This window comes from Oncorhynchus clarkii, chromosome 22 (assembly GCF_045791955.1).
Source record: "Oncorhynchus clarkii lewisi isolate Uvic-CL-2024 chromosome 22, UVic_Ocla_1.0, whole genome shotgun sequence".
Taxonomy (NCBI): Eukaryota; Metazoa; Chordata; class Actinopteri; order Salmoniformes; family Salmonidae; genus Oncorhynchus; species Oncorhynchus clarkii.
Window position 1 is genome coordinate 26295324 of NC_092168.1, and position 15981 is coordinate 26311304.

The following is a 15981-nucleotide window of genomic DNA, read 5'->3' on the forward strand; positions in this document are numbered from 1 at the left end:
AGCTGAGTATAAGACTGTATTATCTGCATATAAATGGATGAGAGAGCTTCCTACTGCCTGAGCTATGTTGTTGATGTAAACTGAGAAGAGCGTGGGGCTTACGATTGAGCCTTGTGGTACTCCCTTGGTGACAGGCAGTGGCTGAGACAGCAGATTTTCTGACTTTATACACTGCACTCTTTGAGAGAGGTAGTTAGCAAACCAGTCCAAAGACCCCTCAGAGACACCAATACTCCTTAGCCGGCCCACAAGAATGGAATGGTCTACCGTATCAAAAGCTTTGGCCAAGTCAATAAAAATAGCAACACAATATTGCTTAGAATCAAGGGCAATGGTGACATCAAGAGGACCTTTAAGGTTGCAGTGACAGATCCATAACCGGAGCGGAAAGCAGATTGCATACCAGAGAGAATACTATAAACATCAAGAAAGCCAGTCAGTTGATTATTGGCAAGTTTTTCCAACACTTTTGATAATCAGGGCAAAATAGAAATAGGCCTATAACATTTAGGATCAGCTTGATCTCCCCCTTTAAATAAAGGATGAACCGTGGTTGGCTTCCAAGCAATGGGAACCTCCCCAGAAAGGAGAGACAGGTTAAAAAGGTTGGAGATAGGCTTGGCGATGATAGGGGCAGCAACCTTAAAGAAGAAAGGGTCTTAACCATCTGACCCAGATGTTTTTTGGGGGTCAAGTTTAAGGAGCTTCTTTAGCACCTAGGACTCAGTGACTGCCTGCAGGGAGAAACTTTGTAGGGAGGCAGGAGAAAAAGAGGGAGAAGCATCGGGGATAGTCGCATTAGAAGGGGTGGGATGGGAAATGTTGGACGGGCAAGGAGGCATGGCTGAGACAAATAGGATTCCTGACTTAATGAAGTGGTGATTAAGGAGCTCAGCCATGTGCTTCTTGTCAGTAACAACCACATCATCAACATTAAGGGACATGGGCAGCTGTGAGGAGGAGGGTTTATTCTCCAGGTCTTTAACCGTTTTCCAGAACTAGGGGTTAGACCAACAGAGAGACTGCTCCTCAAAGTAACTAACTTTGGCCTTCCGGATAGCCTGAGTTTCTCGCCAAATGCAATTATTAAGTAACTCTGCAAGATCACGGTCGAACCAGGGGCTGAACCTGTTTTTAATTCTCATTTTCTTTAGCGGGCATGTTTGTTAACAATTACCACTGAAAATATCAAAAAGGAAGGTCCATTGTCTTCGACAGAGGGGATCAAGCTGATTCTATACCATTTTACAGATGCCAGTTCATGAAGGAAGGCTTGCTCATAAAAGTTTTTTAGCAAGCGTCTATGACAAATCAGGACAGGTCATTTCACTGAGCAGCCATTACGAGCACAGGCTGTAAAATAGTGATTGCTAAGGTCATTACAGAAAACACCAGACTGATACCTATCAGAATTATTTGAAAAGGATTACATTGAGGAGAGTAGCCTTTTCTGGGTGTTTGGAGTCATACCTTGTGGGATTGGTAATAATATGAGAAAGATTTAGGGAGTCCCATTGTGGTTTAAGCATGTCCCAGTTAAGGTCACCAAGCAGAACAAATTCAGACTTTGTGTAAGGGGCCAGGAGAGAGCTTAGGGCAGGTAGGGTACAGGCCGGTGCTGATGGAGGACAATAGCACCCAGCAATAGCCAACAAAGAGCTATTTGAACGTTTAATGCTTAAAATCAGCAAATCAAATTGTCTGGGGACAGATTTTGTGGAGACAACCGAGCACTGAATGTGATCATGTGAGCACTAAAGATTGCAACTCCACCACCTTTGGAAGATCCATCTTGCCGAAAAAGGTTATAACCAGAAAGGTTAACATCAGTGTTCAAAACAGTCTTCCTTAACCACGTCTCAGTAATGACCAACATCTGGATTGGAGTTGTAAACCCACACTTTCATTTGATCCATTTTAGGTAATAAGCTTCTAGTGTTAACGTGCAGAAAACCCAGGCTTTTATGAGAGCAGAAATCAGTGAATCAGATATCAGAGCACAAGTCAGAATTGGGGCTAGCAACATGAGGTGGGCCAGGGTTAGGTGGGCCAGGGTGTACATGCACATTTCCAACAGTAATACAATCAAGGCACGGCATAGGACAGGGAGAGCTCTGCATTGCTGATGTATGTTACGTTCCCCAGTTCTTGTGTTGTGGTTTTGTTTGTATGTGTGTGTTTCAGGATGGCTTCCTGAAATTCCCCCAAGCAGCTGATTGGTCAGCCCCATTGCTAATTGGAGCTGACCCCGCCCTCTCGTCAGAGGATACAGCTGTATCCAATTACAGACTCCTTCTCCAGCTGGAAAAAGCCAGTGTTCCTTTGTTAGAGAGAGATTATTAATATGTCCTGTGTTGGTTGCTGCTGAGAGACTAGAGCTGATTGGTATGTCCTGTGTTGGTTGCTGCTTAGAGACTAGAGCTGATTGGTATGTCCTATGTTGGTTGTTGCTGAGAGACTAGAGCTGATTAGTATATCCTGTGTGGGTTGTTGCTGAGGGAGCGCTGATTAGTATATCCTGTGTTGATTGTTTCTCAGAGCTTATTGTTATATCATGTGTTGGTTGTTGCAGAGGTATAATTTGTTGGCAGTATTTTAGTCGGTCCTGCTAAGGTATATCTATGACAAAAGGACTGTTTTTGATTATAGTAATTGTTTGTATTCTGTTTCATTTGTTCCCAGGGTGGAAGGCACCTAGGGAGTGCATAGGCAAGAGGCCTGCGGGCATGCATAACCTGTAGTATTTACTGTCTATACACACTAGGTAAGACCTGGGCAGACCACCCCCTGTATTTTGGTTAGCGCACCAGGTGGTGCAAAGTTAGGTAAGTAGTGGGTAGGCAGTTAAGGTAGGAGAGGGGCCTTTGACATTTTACTTTCTTTGCTTTGGTTCTGTTCAGCGCCTTTTCCCCAAATTTACCGCGTGAAGGAATAAATTCCCTGTAAACGGTACTAATCTCTGCCTTTGTCATCCTTACTCGCACCTACAGTCCATACCTCTTTCACTCCACGGGGAGTTGCGTTGTAGCAGAGTGTTGCGTTCCCTCTTCCTAGAGGTGTACGGAAGAACGTATGATATCAGATGGCAACAAGATCATATTGTACAGCAATTTCATCAGGTAACATGAATCCAAAACCGGCGAGAGGTGGCTAGAATGGAGGCCAAATGTCAGTGTAAACAATAGTCGGAGTCCCATGCACAATACATTTTTTAAATATATAACATCTTGGGGCTAGCCATTGTAAGTTCAGAGTCACGCACCCCAACAGTGTGTGAGTGCTAGAAGCGAGCAACAGCTCGGGAGAGAGGGGTGTGTGTGGTGGGGGTACCTGTACCAGATGGGGGGGGGGGGGCAGACGATGAATAGATCTCCAAGTGAAATCCAAGCAGCAGGCAACGGGAGTAGGTGGGAGAAGCTTTAATTTCTGGAGGCAGATTTCTTGTAGAAAATGCCAGTGAATGGTCTTTGAACAGTAGGAGAGGGCTTCAGAGGATGCTTTAAAGGCCTTGACACCATTTACTTCACACCTTAGTGCTAATTGGATTTGTATCTGGTCTGTCCTTGCAAGCCTGGGAGCCTTAACTCGGCAGTCAGTTTTGATCTGGAGCGAAGACCATGCTGTGGAGGGTAGCATCCTGCACATGTGTCTGCTGAAAAATCCAAGTTTATTTAACTTTAAATCTATCCTTTTGTAAAAAAAACTTGTTGAAAAATGTGAGAGCTCATATGCAGCTCTGTCACGCTCTCTGATGGGGACGTGCCTATCATGACTCCAACTGCATTGCATTACATCATTCCATGTTCCTACATGCCGTCAGATGCAAATAACCAGACGCTTCCCAAACGCTCTACGCTTGCGATACGGTTTTGGAAATACGAAAGATACACTGGCAATATTCGTGGCCAATCTGTGTAAAAATCTAGAAATCAAATACAATCATCGTACCAATAGTTGCTTCTATTACACTAATGTCCTTAAATCAATATTACTCCACAAAAGCTTTACAGAGGAACGGAAACAACTACTTCAAGGTCTGAGCCAGTGAAGGCACTGATTGAAATGCTCCTATTTTTTTATTTATTTTTATTTTTTTTTTATTTTACCTTTATGCACAAGTGCTATTTTCACTAGCTAGCCATTTCACACCGGTTACTAGTCCAACGCTCTAACCACTAGGCTACCCTGCCGCCCCTATCATGCACTGCTAACTAGCTAGCCATTTCACACCGGTTACACCCACCCCCCCTTCCCCCCTTTTAACCTCCTAGTTCTCCGCAACAACCAGTAATCCGGGTCAACAACATCAATGTAACAGTCTTGCTTCTGTCCTTCGCCCCAACCTGGGTTTGTACCACGGACTCTCTGAACACGACTGCCTCCGACAAAACATTATACCTATCGCTCCACAAAAGCTGTGGCCCTTGCAGAGTAAGGGAAACAACCACTTCAAGGTCTCAGGGTGAGTGAAGTCACTGATTGAAATACTACTAGCGTGCACCGCTAACTAGCTAGGAATTTCACACCAGTACACTCAGACATTGCATGCATCAACCAATGGTTGCGTGTCACATCATAGACTGTGCCGTTGGGAACCAGATTGCTATAGCATATGATGTGGTTAGCTGACATATAAAATACCTATCCAGACATTGTTTAAATCTGGCATGTGTCAGCAACTCCTGGGCAGAGGAACGTGACCTATGTCTCTATGAGACGCCATCATTGCCGACTGACTCCCTTGGCTTCAAATGCATTCAAAGATGGTGGATAATTGAAGATGTCTTACACTGTCCGTTTACCATTGTAAAAAATGGTCACAGTTCCGGTCTACTAAAAGGGATACTTCGGATTTAGTCAATTAAGCCATTTTTCAAACTTACCCAAAGTCACACAATGATACCATTTTTATGTCTCTGTGTGTAGTTTTAGCTGAGCACAATTGCTAGAAGTCTCCAGGAACTACTAGCTAGCTCCTTTCAAGCAGGGAAATATACCTAACTACTCCAAAGTTGGGTGGTTGATCCATCGTTCAGAAACATATCTTTTCCATAAAATATATTTCAATTTTCAAACTAGATAAAGAGTTATCAAAAGCAATCACTTTTGCATGTGAAAAATCCTGAATCCTACTCATTACTCCATGTGCTTAACCTACATCATTTTTGTTTTGAGTTGATTTTGTAGTCGGCCAGAGGTCAGCTTGTGGGACAAGTCAGGGGTGCTCAGCCCTGCATGGCAGCCTGGTTCCAAAATGAATAGAATCACTTTTCACCCGGTGCAAACTACGCCTACCTGGCCAGATTAATAGAATCCCCTGTATTTCACTACATTTAACCTGTTCATTGGCCTACATGCATTTGTCAACTGGATCTGGTCTAGTTATAGAGTAAACAGAACAAAGTGTATTGTCACTCATTTGCTAGTACAACAGAACAGTCATTGTGTGTAAAGTTTTAGTGGGTGCGTAATGAACAAAAATTGGGATACATTTCAAGGTGGTGATGAGTCCTCACATGGAAATTAATGGTGTCAAGTGATCGGTGGCTTTGTCCATTCAGTCATTGGTTTCAAGCAATCTGGCAATAGGGTCTGGCTCCAGCAGATACTTTCTCAGGACACAGACTGTGAGACATACCAGCTCAGATAGGTCTAATGATGCCGGAAAGGATGGTGTTTTACCGCCACCAACCCGCACTAGTGGTGAAATTACTTGTAGAATTAGAAGCTAGGTACTAGCTAGTGTGTACTAGCTAGCTAGTGGTGTAGGCCTACTACCTATCTAGTGTGTACTAGCTAGCTAAGAAGTGTGTACTAGCTAGCTAAGAAGTGTGTACTAGCTAAGAAGTGAGTACTAGCTAGCTAAGAAGTGTGTACTAGTGTAACAGTTGTTAAAGTACTATGTGAATTTCACCAGGTTCATATATCAATATGTTGTTGATTTGTTATGCATGCCTGCATCCTGGGAGAAGGGGAGTGTGTACTTACGTTTTGCCCTGCGTGCTCGTGCTCAAATCATTTTTGATGCACTGAGAGAGGTAGGCACGCTTTTTCTGTCTTCATAAAAGTTTGATTCTTTTAAATACAAAGTCATACACACAGTGTTTTGTTCATGAATAATGATGTATATTTAGAGGTTACTCATAAGTGGATGGTATTGTTAAGATGCACTTGTAATTGTACTTTTTAGGATGGTTAATAGCTAGCTAAGGTATTAGCAGGCTATTGTATGTGTGAACGATGGCTAGCTCCTTGAATGATCCCAGTCCCTCCTATTTTGCATCTGTTGTAGAAAGAGGTGACGATTCTCAGAACATATGTGCTCTACAAATGTTTTATTTCCTTTTGGATGCAGATGCAGGATGCAGAGAGTCAGTTCTGTTTGATTAAAACTACCTGATCTCCAAAGTCCACGTTTATAGTCTCAATCAACCACACACAACGCAGAGTTACAGCGGTGCAGTATAGCACCGGCTACATTGGTGCCGTGACCCGGATTCATCGTTGATCGACGTCAGCTCAATCACTGCGGCGCTGCTGCTCTAGAGACTAATTATATCATTGAGGTACTCTTGCCGCCTTGTGGCAAAAATCGGAACTATAGTCTTTTTTTCCTGTTTATTTTTTTCTGATGTATTGAGAGCGCTGTTTATCGTTAACCAACATAGAAGTGTGTTCATCAACAGACATTTTAACGTAACTTTAGTGGCATGGCATCTTATAATGGTGATGAGCTCAAATTCACTGCTGGGAGGGGGAGGTTTTTCTCATACTCTGATCAAACCCCTGTAAAGTGTGTAGGTGCAGGAGGTTCCCCCATGTTTTGCTCCACAAAAAAATTGGATGAAAGCCCTTCATCTAGTGTTAATCCAAATGCCCCTGTAGATGGTCTAGCTGAGCTGGTCAGTCAGCTAGCCCGGGAAATAGGGAGCTCCATTAGGGAAGAACTACAGAGTGGCAGGTCCAGTACTTATGAGCCACCAGTAAGTACAGAAAAGATAAGTGATCATCATTCAGAGTCAGTAGGATATGTAGATCTCAGTCAAATGAAGTTCATCATGCAATCAGACATAAAGGAACCTCCTACATATAGAGGAGATGGTACAGACAAATGCTCCATTCATGAATGAGAGGAGTTGATGAGAATATACTTGAGGAGGAAGGGATGTCCTGTTGGGGAACAATCAGATGAGATGATTAGTCGATTATCTGGCAAAGCAAGAGACATGGTAAAGATTAATTTACGCAATGAGACAACAGTTGATCCTACAGAGAAGCCAGAGATTGTATTTGACATTCTGAAACAGAATTTCAGCGAATTGGCCTATTCATGCATGCCTTTGGCTGATTTTTACAATACTAAACCTGTACCCGGAGAGGCTGTTATGGAGTACTGGGTTCGATTGAACAAGGCCGTAGATGTCACTGACGAGGGCCTTAAAAGACAAGGTAAGAAGATTGACGGCTCCAACTCTGATGTCGTTAGGATGTTTGTAACATACTGCCCTGACCCCAAACTGGCAGCAGTATTCCAATACAAGTCTGCTGAGAAATGGACTGCGAGTGAAGTACAGGAGAGAATCTATGAACATGAACGCCGCAGGAAGGCCACCATGTGTCAATCTACCTCTGTATCCTCAAAGCAAGTAACAGTACATCCCCAGATAACTCCATGTGAAGGCGGGGTCAATGCTGGTGCGTGCAGTGACACTTCTCTCACATCAAGCGCCAAACAAGATGGGCAGAGTGCAAGTATCGAGAGACTCATTCACCTGCTTGAACGTACCTTAGAGAAGAGCATACCACCCGTTATGGTTTCACAGACACAGGCCAAGGCACCATCTTTCCCCACCCAGCCCTTCAGGCGTAGGGAATGCAGGGTTTGTGGCTCAACAGATCACTCCACTGTGATGCACTGTAGACATGAGAACCTGTGCCTCCAGTGCTTTTCCCCAGATCATTGGAAGTCAAATTGTCCTAAACCGGGGGAACGCTATGCCAATCCCGGTGGTGAGAGACGCCCACCACAACAGCAGAGAAACTCACCACCACAGCAGCAACCGTTAAACTGACACGCCCACAGGTGAAGGGGGGAAATGTGGGTGTTCAACTGTCTACCCCCAAGAAAGAATTTGATGATCTCGAGAAAACATATGAGATTTTGTGCTCTGATGCGAAAGAAGGAGAGAAAATTGTTATGTTAGGTTCACAAGAAGTTGAGGCTTTTTCAGATTTGTTTTACACCTCTGTGTCTGTACATGGGAAAGTGCAGCTTAAGGGCATGCTTGACACTGGGTCTATGGCCTGTACATTGAGTGAACATGCAGAGCAGAGACTTTTGGAAGCAGGTGCCCTTCCTCAGCATTATCAGCCTCCCACAGAGTTAGTATTAGTGGGGTGTGGGGGGGAAGAAGACCTCAAAGTGTTTCTATGATTTGGAGATGCAAATCTATGGGATTGATGTTAAAGTGCCCATTTTGTTCCTGGACAGCGTGATGATCTCATTCTGGGATTAAGCATCTATTGCATGAAATGAAAGGCACTGACAACAAGCTTGTGGACAACATGGATGGCCAGACCAACTCACCAGAGGGTGAGCAGTTTCTGCAGATGATGACAAGTGTCACAAATGGAAGGGACAGCAAGTCGATGGCAAGATTGGGACAGTGAAGCTCACTCAAGCTGTGACTCTTTCGCCCAAGACTGAACACTTTGTTTGGGGTAAACTTCCTAAAAATTGTCTCCAGGCAGCACTGGTCATGCCCAGAAACATACTCGTGGGTAGAGTTATTACACCCATGTGGGGAGATGGCTGGGTCCCTTTTAAAGGTAGTAAACTGTTCTGACAAACATCTCACCCTAAGACGTAACATGAAGTTGGCAGTTGTGTCTACATGCTTGGCTGTTGAGGATGCAACAATCTTTCAGGGCCTTCATGAAGTGAGGAAAATCCCAATGGAACAGAAGCAGGATGACAATGGCTGCCACAATCTGAAACAAAGACTGTCTGATCTAGGATTAGTAGACATTGACATTGATGGATGCCAGGTAGCTGACCAGTGGAAGGAAAAGCTTGTGAATACCATCACAAAATATGAAGACATCTTCTCAAGACATAATCTGGACTGCGGAGAAGCCAGGGGTTATGTTCACCGTATCCACCTGGTTGATGACAGACCCTTACGGCTACCATACAGAAGAGTTCCGCCTGCTCATTACCTGAAGCTGAGGAAGGTATTGACAGATATGGAAGAAGTAGGTCTTATACGCAAGTCAGTTAGTGAGTATGCCTCCCCTTTAGTCATGGTATGGAAGAAAGATGGGAGTCTGAGGTTATGCACTGACTTCAGGTGGATGAATGCACGGACGGTGAAGGACGCTCATCCCCTTCCTCATCAAGCAGATTGCCTCGCAGCCCTTGGTGGCAGTGCATTTTTCAGCACCATGGACTTGACCTCAGGATTTTATAACATTCCAGTTCACGAAGAGGACAAGAAGTACACAGCCTTTACCACACCGATGGGACTTTGAGTACAATCGCATGCCACAAGGTCTGTGTAACAGCCCGGCCTCTTTCATGAGAATTATGTTGAGTATATTTGGGGACCTAAACTTCTCAAATCTCCTTTGTTACCTAGATGACTTGTTGGTCTTTGCACCCACCGAGGAACAGGCTCTACGGCGACTTGAAGTTGTGTTTAGCCGTCTAAGAGTCAACAATCTCAAGCTAGCACCCAAAAAATGCCACTTTCTACGAAGAACAGTGAAATTCCTCGGACATGTCATTAAAGAGGACGGTGTGTCAGTGGATCCTGAGAAGGTGGAGGCCATTGCCAAGATGAGCCAAGCTCAGCTGATCGAGGCAGATGGATGCACTCCCTCTGCTCGGAGGTTGAAATCCTTCTTGGGTATGGTATTATATTACCAGCACTTCATTCTTGACTGTTCTGCTATATCCAGACCTTTGTTTGCACTCACTGGGGGTCAAAAGAGCAGAGGAAGAGATGGAAGAAGGGCAACCGTGGGATTTTCCGGAAACTGACGCTATCGGATTAGACTGAGGAGTGTGTCGTTGCATTCCAGAAGCTGAAGGATGCTCTTTTGAATTGTGTCGTGCTAGCTCACCCTGATTTCGAGAGGCCGTTCATTCTCTTCACTGACGCTTCCTTGGATGGTCTTGGGGCTGTGCTTTGACAAGTACCTGAAGGTGAAGATAAGGCAAGGCCCATAGCATTTGCGAGCAAGACCCTGAGTAAGTCGCAGAGAAGGTATCCGGCACACAGACTTGAATTACTAGCACTGAAATGGAGTGTGTGTGAGAAATTCAGTCACTGGCTTAAGGGGCACGAGTTCACTGTCTGGAAAGATAGTAACCCGTTAACATACATCATGACAAAACCCAAGCTGGACGCTTGTGAGCAAAGATGGGTTGCCAAGCTGGCACCGTACAACTTTGATTTGAAGCGTATCCCAGGCAGCAAGAATACAGTAGCAGATGCACTGAGCCGCGACCCATTTGCAGTGACTGTCGCGCAGAGACTGATGAGGGAGTCCTACCTAGCACTTCTGTCTGAGGCTGTTGGGACGCTGAATGATGATGTCCAAGATGCCTTCCGTTGGGCTTCTTATCCCCAGGAGATAACCTCTTTGACCACTGCTGAAGTGAAGGCCATATGTCAGCTCCATATTGACTGGGAATGTTCAACGGAGATGCTAGTAATCCAGCTTGGTTCCAACACCCAACGGCTGCTTTCTCCTGGTATTGACACTTAGCCTGAACTCTCGCACAAGGAACTTCGAGATCTCCAGCTGCAAGACTCTGTGACTTCCAAGGTCATCCCTTTCGTCTTCAATAAGAAACGGCCCACCAGACGAGATCGATACAATGTTTCTTCTAAAGTGTTGTTGCTGATGAAACAGTGGGATCGCTTGATCCTAAGAGAGGGAGTTCTGTATTGTGTCATTAAGGAGAGTCACACAAACCGGAGAAAGTTCCAGTATGTCTTGCCAGAGGTGTTGAGACTCAAAGCGATGACTGGCATTCACGACCTTGCAGGACATCAAGGCCAAGCTAGAACTCTAGCTCTGGCCAGACAGAGATTTTACTGGCCTGCAATAGAGAGAGACATCAAGGAGTATGTGCGCTGCTGCCAGAGATGCGTTCTAGCAAAGACTCTAGAGCCAGCGGCTAGAGCCCCGTTAGAGAGCATCAAAACTTGCTCTCCCATGGAGTTGGTGTGTTTGGATTTTTGGACAGCGGAAGACAGTAAGAAGAACTCAGTTGATGTTCTGGTGGTGACTGACCACTTCACTAAACTTGCCCATGCATGGCCATGCAGAAACCAGACAGCCAAGCAAGTAGCTCGTAAACTGTGGGATCATGTCTTCTGTGTCTATGGCTTTGCATCAAGGATCCATACTGATCAAGGCGCAAATTTTGAGAGTGAGCTAATAGCAGAACTGCTTAAGCTCTCCGGTGTCCAAAAGTCAAGAACCACAGCATATCACCCAATGGGGAATGGAGAAACTGAACGCTTCAACAGGACTTTAGGTAGCATGCTCAGGAGTCTGCCCTTGAAAACCAAAGAACATTGGCCTGAACGAATCCAGTCATTAACATTTGCCTACAATGCCACTGTTCACGAGACTACGGGCTATGCTCCATTCTTTCTAATGTTTGGTAGAGTCCCTCGGCTACCAGTGGATGTTATGTTCCGCAATGTTTTGGACGACTCCAGTGTTGTGGATTGCAACAAGTATGTCGAGACTCTGATCACTGAGCTGAAGGAAGCTATGAGTGTTGCCCAAAGGCACACTGACAAGCAACAGAGACGACATGGTCGGGAGTATGACAAGCGGGTTAAAGGCATTGGTTTGTCCATGGGGGATCGTGTCCTCATCGCCAACAAGGGTGAAAGGGGCCGCCGCAAGTTGGCTGACAAGTGGAACCCCGAGAGTTTCACAGTGACTTCAGTCAATCCACAAACTCACACGTACATAATCCAAGACCGTTACGGCAGAGAGAAAGTGGTTCACAGGAATCTACTGCTGCAGGGGAATTTCCTGCCATTTGAAATGGATGATTCAGTGCACTTCAATGACAGTGATGCTGCAGGGCCTTCAATCAATGTAGATGCAGGAGAGGTCACCCACTCCGGCGATGGACTGGACAGGGAATACTTGGAGGACTCTGGGGAGGAAAGTGCATCCTGGCTGGCGGAGGATTCAAGCGATTACTCCGAGCTCTGGACATCGGATGGAAAGTCAGAGCCAGAAGAACCTTGTTTGCTTGAGGAAAATAACCGGGGAAACACCTCTGAGATTCTGGAACTGATTCCTTCAAACCCACCTCTGATCAATGATCTAAGGCCAGAGCCACCGTTAGTTACCATGGCCCCTAGCCCAGTGGCAGGTCGCACAAGGGCGGGGAGGGTAGTTAAACCAGTAAAGACACTAATAGAGTCAATCCACCAGAAGGTGTAAGTTTAACATAGTACAGAGAGATGATTTAGCACAGGATTATTTTTTTAAGGCTAAGAATGTAGATATAGTGTAAGAGGCACTATGCATCTAGGGGCAGTTGAAGGCCTGACCAACTTTCACTTGCCCTGAACCCTATGGGTAGCTTTGAGCTGAATTCAGAATTAAGCCTTGAGCTTGGTAGGTTATTTTGTTGTTTTACAAGGTTGGTGAAATTCAGGAGGGGTGAATGTAACAGTTGTTAAAGTACTATGTGAATTTCACCAGGTTCATATATCAATATGTTGTGTTGATTTGTTATGCATGCCTGCATCCTGGGAGAAGGGGAGTGTGTACTTACGTTTTGCATCATTTTTGATGCACTGAGAGAGGTAGGCACGCTTTTTCTGTCTTCAGAAAAGTTTGATTCTTTTAAGTACAAAGTCATACACACAGTGTTTTGTTCATGAATAATGATGTATATTTAGAGGTTACTCATAAGTGGATGGTATTGTTAAGATGCACTTGTAATTGTACTTTTTAGGATGATATCAATATTCTGAATTCAACATGTGGTTAATAGCTAGCTAAGGTATTAGCAGGCTATTGTATGTGTGAACGATGGCTAGCTCCTCGAATGATCCCAGTCCCTCCTATTTTGCATCTGTTGTAGAAAGAGGCGACGATTCTCGGAACATATGTGCTCTACAAATGTTTTATTTCCTTTTGGATGCAGGTATGTGGTTTTATCTATGTAAAATATGTTATGTATAATAAGGAGAGAGTGTATTAATTTTTGTATTCGAAAATCATTTTTGATGCACTGAGAGAGAAAGAGGCGACGATTCTCAGAACATATGTGCTCTACAAATGTTTTATTTCCTTTTGGATGCAGATGCAGGATGCAGAGAGTCAGTTCTGCTTGATTAAAACTACCTGATCTCCAAAGTCCACGTTTATTGTCTCAATCAACCACACACAACGCAGAGTTACAGCGGTGCAGTATAGCACCGGTTACACTAGCTAGCTAAGAAGTGTGCACTAGCTAGCTGCACAATCAACAGTGGTTAGCATAACGCCCTGGACCAGAGCTTGTACGCCGACTGGTAGCACACTGACGCCCTGGAACAAAGCTACCGACTAAAGCAAAACACTCAACCAACAAATATCTACAGGTTGCGTGTGCACATACCATTTGAGATGCAAAAATACCATCTGAGAAGCACCTGCATGCACTTTGAAGTTCGCAGACCAAGCAGCGTCAGCATGCATAATCTGTAGCTGGATGCTTCGCCAATCTGGAGGTTTGTCACTCTCTGGGCAAGCAGAAAATCTGTAAATACCGCCTATTTCTACAATTTATCTCTTCAAATACGAATTTAAACCTAACCCTAACCTCAACCGCAATACTAACCTTTACCTTGAATTAAGACCAAAAAGGAACATTTTGTATTCATCCATTTTGACTTTGCATCTGGACTGTCTAGTAGTGGGAACAAATCTGGCACATTGATTTGGAGAAGTGAGTGTTGGAGCTAGAAACACACGCATTTCGCTACACACGCAATAACATCTGCTAAACATGTGTATGTGACCAATAACATTTGATTTGATTATTCTATATTATGCTAATTTCCCTATAGTAGTCAGAACGTGTTACTACATTACACAGATGAACGTTTTCACCACACACAAATGAAAGGAAATACACATCCCCTTTACCTCAGATTGGTGATCTAATACAACTTTAATACAACCTTACCGCGAAATGCTTACTTACAAGCCCGTAACCAACAGTGCAGTTCAAGAAGAGTTAAGAAAATATTTATCAAATAAAGTTTCATAAAAAAATTTTTTAACACAAAATAACAATAACAAGGTTATATACAGGGGCGATGTTGTTAGTATTACAGTTTATAGTCATCACGATCTCACAAAATCGATTGCTTAAAATATATCAATATCTTTGGTTTAGTACCACTGTTTTTGTTATTCGAACCAGTTCAAACTGGGACAGAATACGCTTTCAAGACAACTGGGAACTCGGAAAAAAAACGAGGTCGAATCATGATGTCAGTGATCTTCAGGTCGGAAAGAAGGAGTTCCAGAAAGAGGCCCGTGTTCCCGACTTGGAATTCCGAGTTTTTACGATTTTTCCCAGTCGGAGCTCGACTTCCCAGTTGTCTTGAACGCACTGAATTCGGAAGTCGGAAATGTTCCAGTTCAGAGTTCCCAGTTGTTTTGAATGCGGCATTGGAAATGGAGCTGTCATTTTCAGACCACCGTGGCTAGAAAAACAAAATCGGGCGATCCTCCCGTAATGTGATCCGAGGACTTTTAAGTCATGGTTAAAGGTTTATCATTGAAATGAATGCCAACCCCTGTCGCTATCTAGAAACCATTATGAGGTGGTGATTTGTTTAAATTATCCAGTAAAAAACGTGTTGTTTCCTTGCCATCTATCGAAATAACGTTCTCACGGAAATATAAGTTGATACATGGCTACGACAGGTTGTCATATCTTGACAGACAGAAGTAGTAGCCTATACCAAAGTTCTTTGAGTTTGTCTGTTAGATGTGTGCAAACCGTACATGTCCCAGCGGTTATTGCCCCAGTTCTATTGACTTAAACAATATCGACGTGACTGGTATATTTGCGCGCATGATTTATTACAGTAGAACAAGCGACCAATTCCAGTCTTGAGTGACCGCTCCGTAAATATTGCTGCGTGTGCAGGTTAGAAGGTAGGCTACGAATTTGCCAAATACAAATAATCTAAACACAAGTGTGATACGTGTGTGTGTGTGTAGGCAGTAACTTTTACGTATTCGTCTTCAAAATATCACAATTTATTTCAACATATTGATTATTAATTTGGATATTTAAAACCGGCGCTTGGACAGTGGGCCATAAATAAAAAAGCAACAGTATAAAAAAGCAACAGTATCATTTTATATATGTTTTAAGAATATAAACGGTACTTTACATACTTTTTCAACAGGATTCTACTTTATCAGGTAAAAACTACTGATCGAGACCAAAAACGTGCTATGATTTCGATGATTAGTTTAATCACTATAATCAGAAGCAACTGCACATCATTTACTTCTACATAGCACAATGTCAACAGGTTGTGGCTAGATACTGTAAAAGTAAAATATCATGTTAACGCCTACCTTACTTATAGGGACTCCTCTCTGCGACGCCATCTTCTCCGAAATGCAGAAGGGAAAACATGCACAAGTCTAGCGCAAGGGAACCACCCAGCTGGGCCAAGTGGGTGTGTTGAATAATAATGCTGCGTTCATAACCAAGTGGGGAGGTGGTAATTACAAGTTAAATGTATACATGAACAAGTCTAGAGCGAGGGCACCATCCAGCTGGGCGAGCGGGTGTTTTGAATAATAATGCTGCATTCATAGCCAAGTGGGAAGGTGATAATTACCAGTTAAATGTATTCACTTCCTTTGAACGCGTTGAAAAATGCCGATTCACACAAGCTCAACCATGAACTAAAAGTA

General features: G+C 43.9%; 1 protein-coding gene across 2 annotated transcripts in view; it reads right to left on the reverse strand.

The window, feature by feature from the left end:
* The window catches only part of LOC139380652 (MORC family CW-type zinc finger protein 3-like), a 40025-nt gene extending 24349 nt beyond the window's left edge, over nt 1–15676 (reverse strand). The window contains exon 1 of one of the 2 annotated variants that reach the window (XM_071123549.1): nt 15642–15676. The gene's annotated coding sequence lies outside the window, so the exon portion shown is untranslated. Of the gene's footprint in view, nt 1–15636 lie in introns of both variants that reach the window. The other variant, XM_071123548.1, reaches the window with a different exon arrangement.
* Nucleotides 15677–15981: the final 305 nt, after the last annotated feature.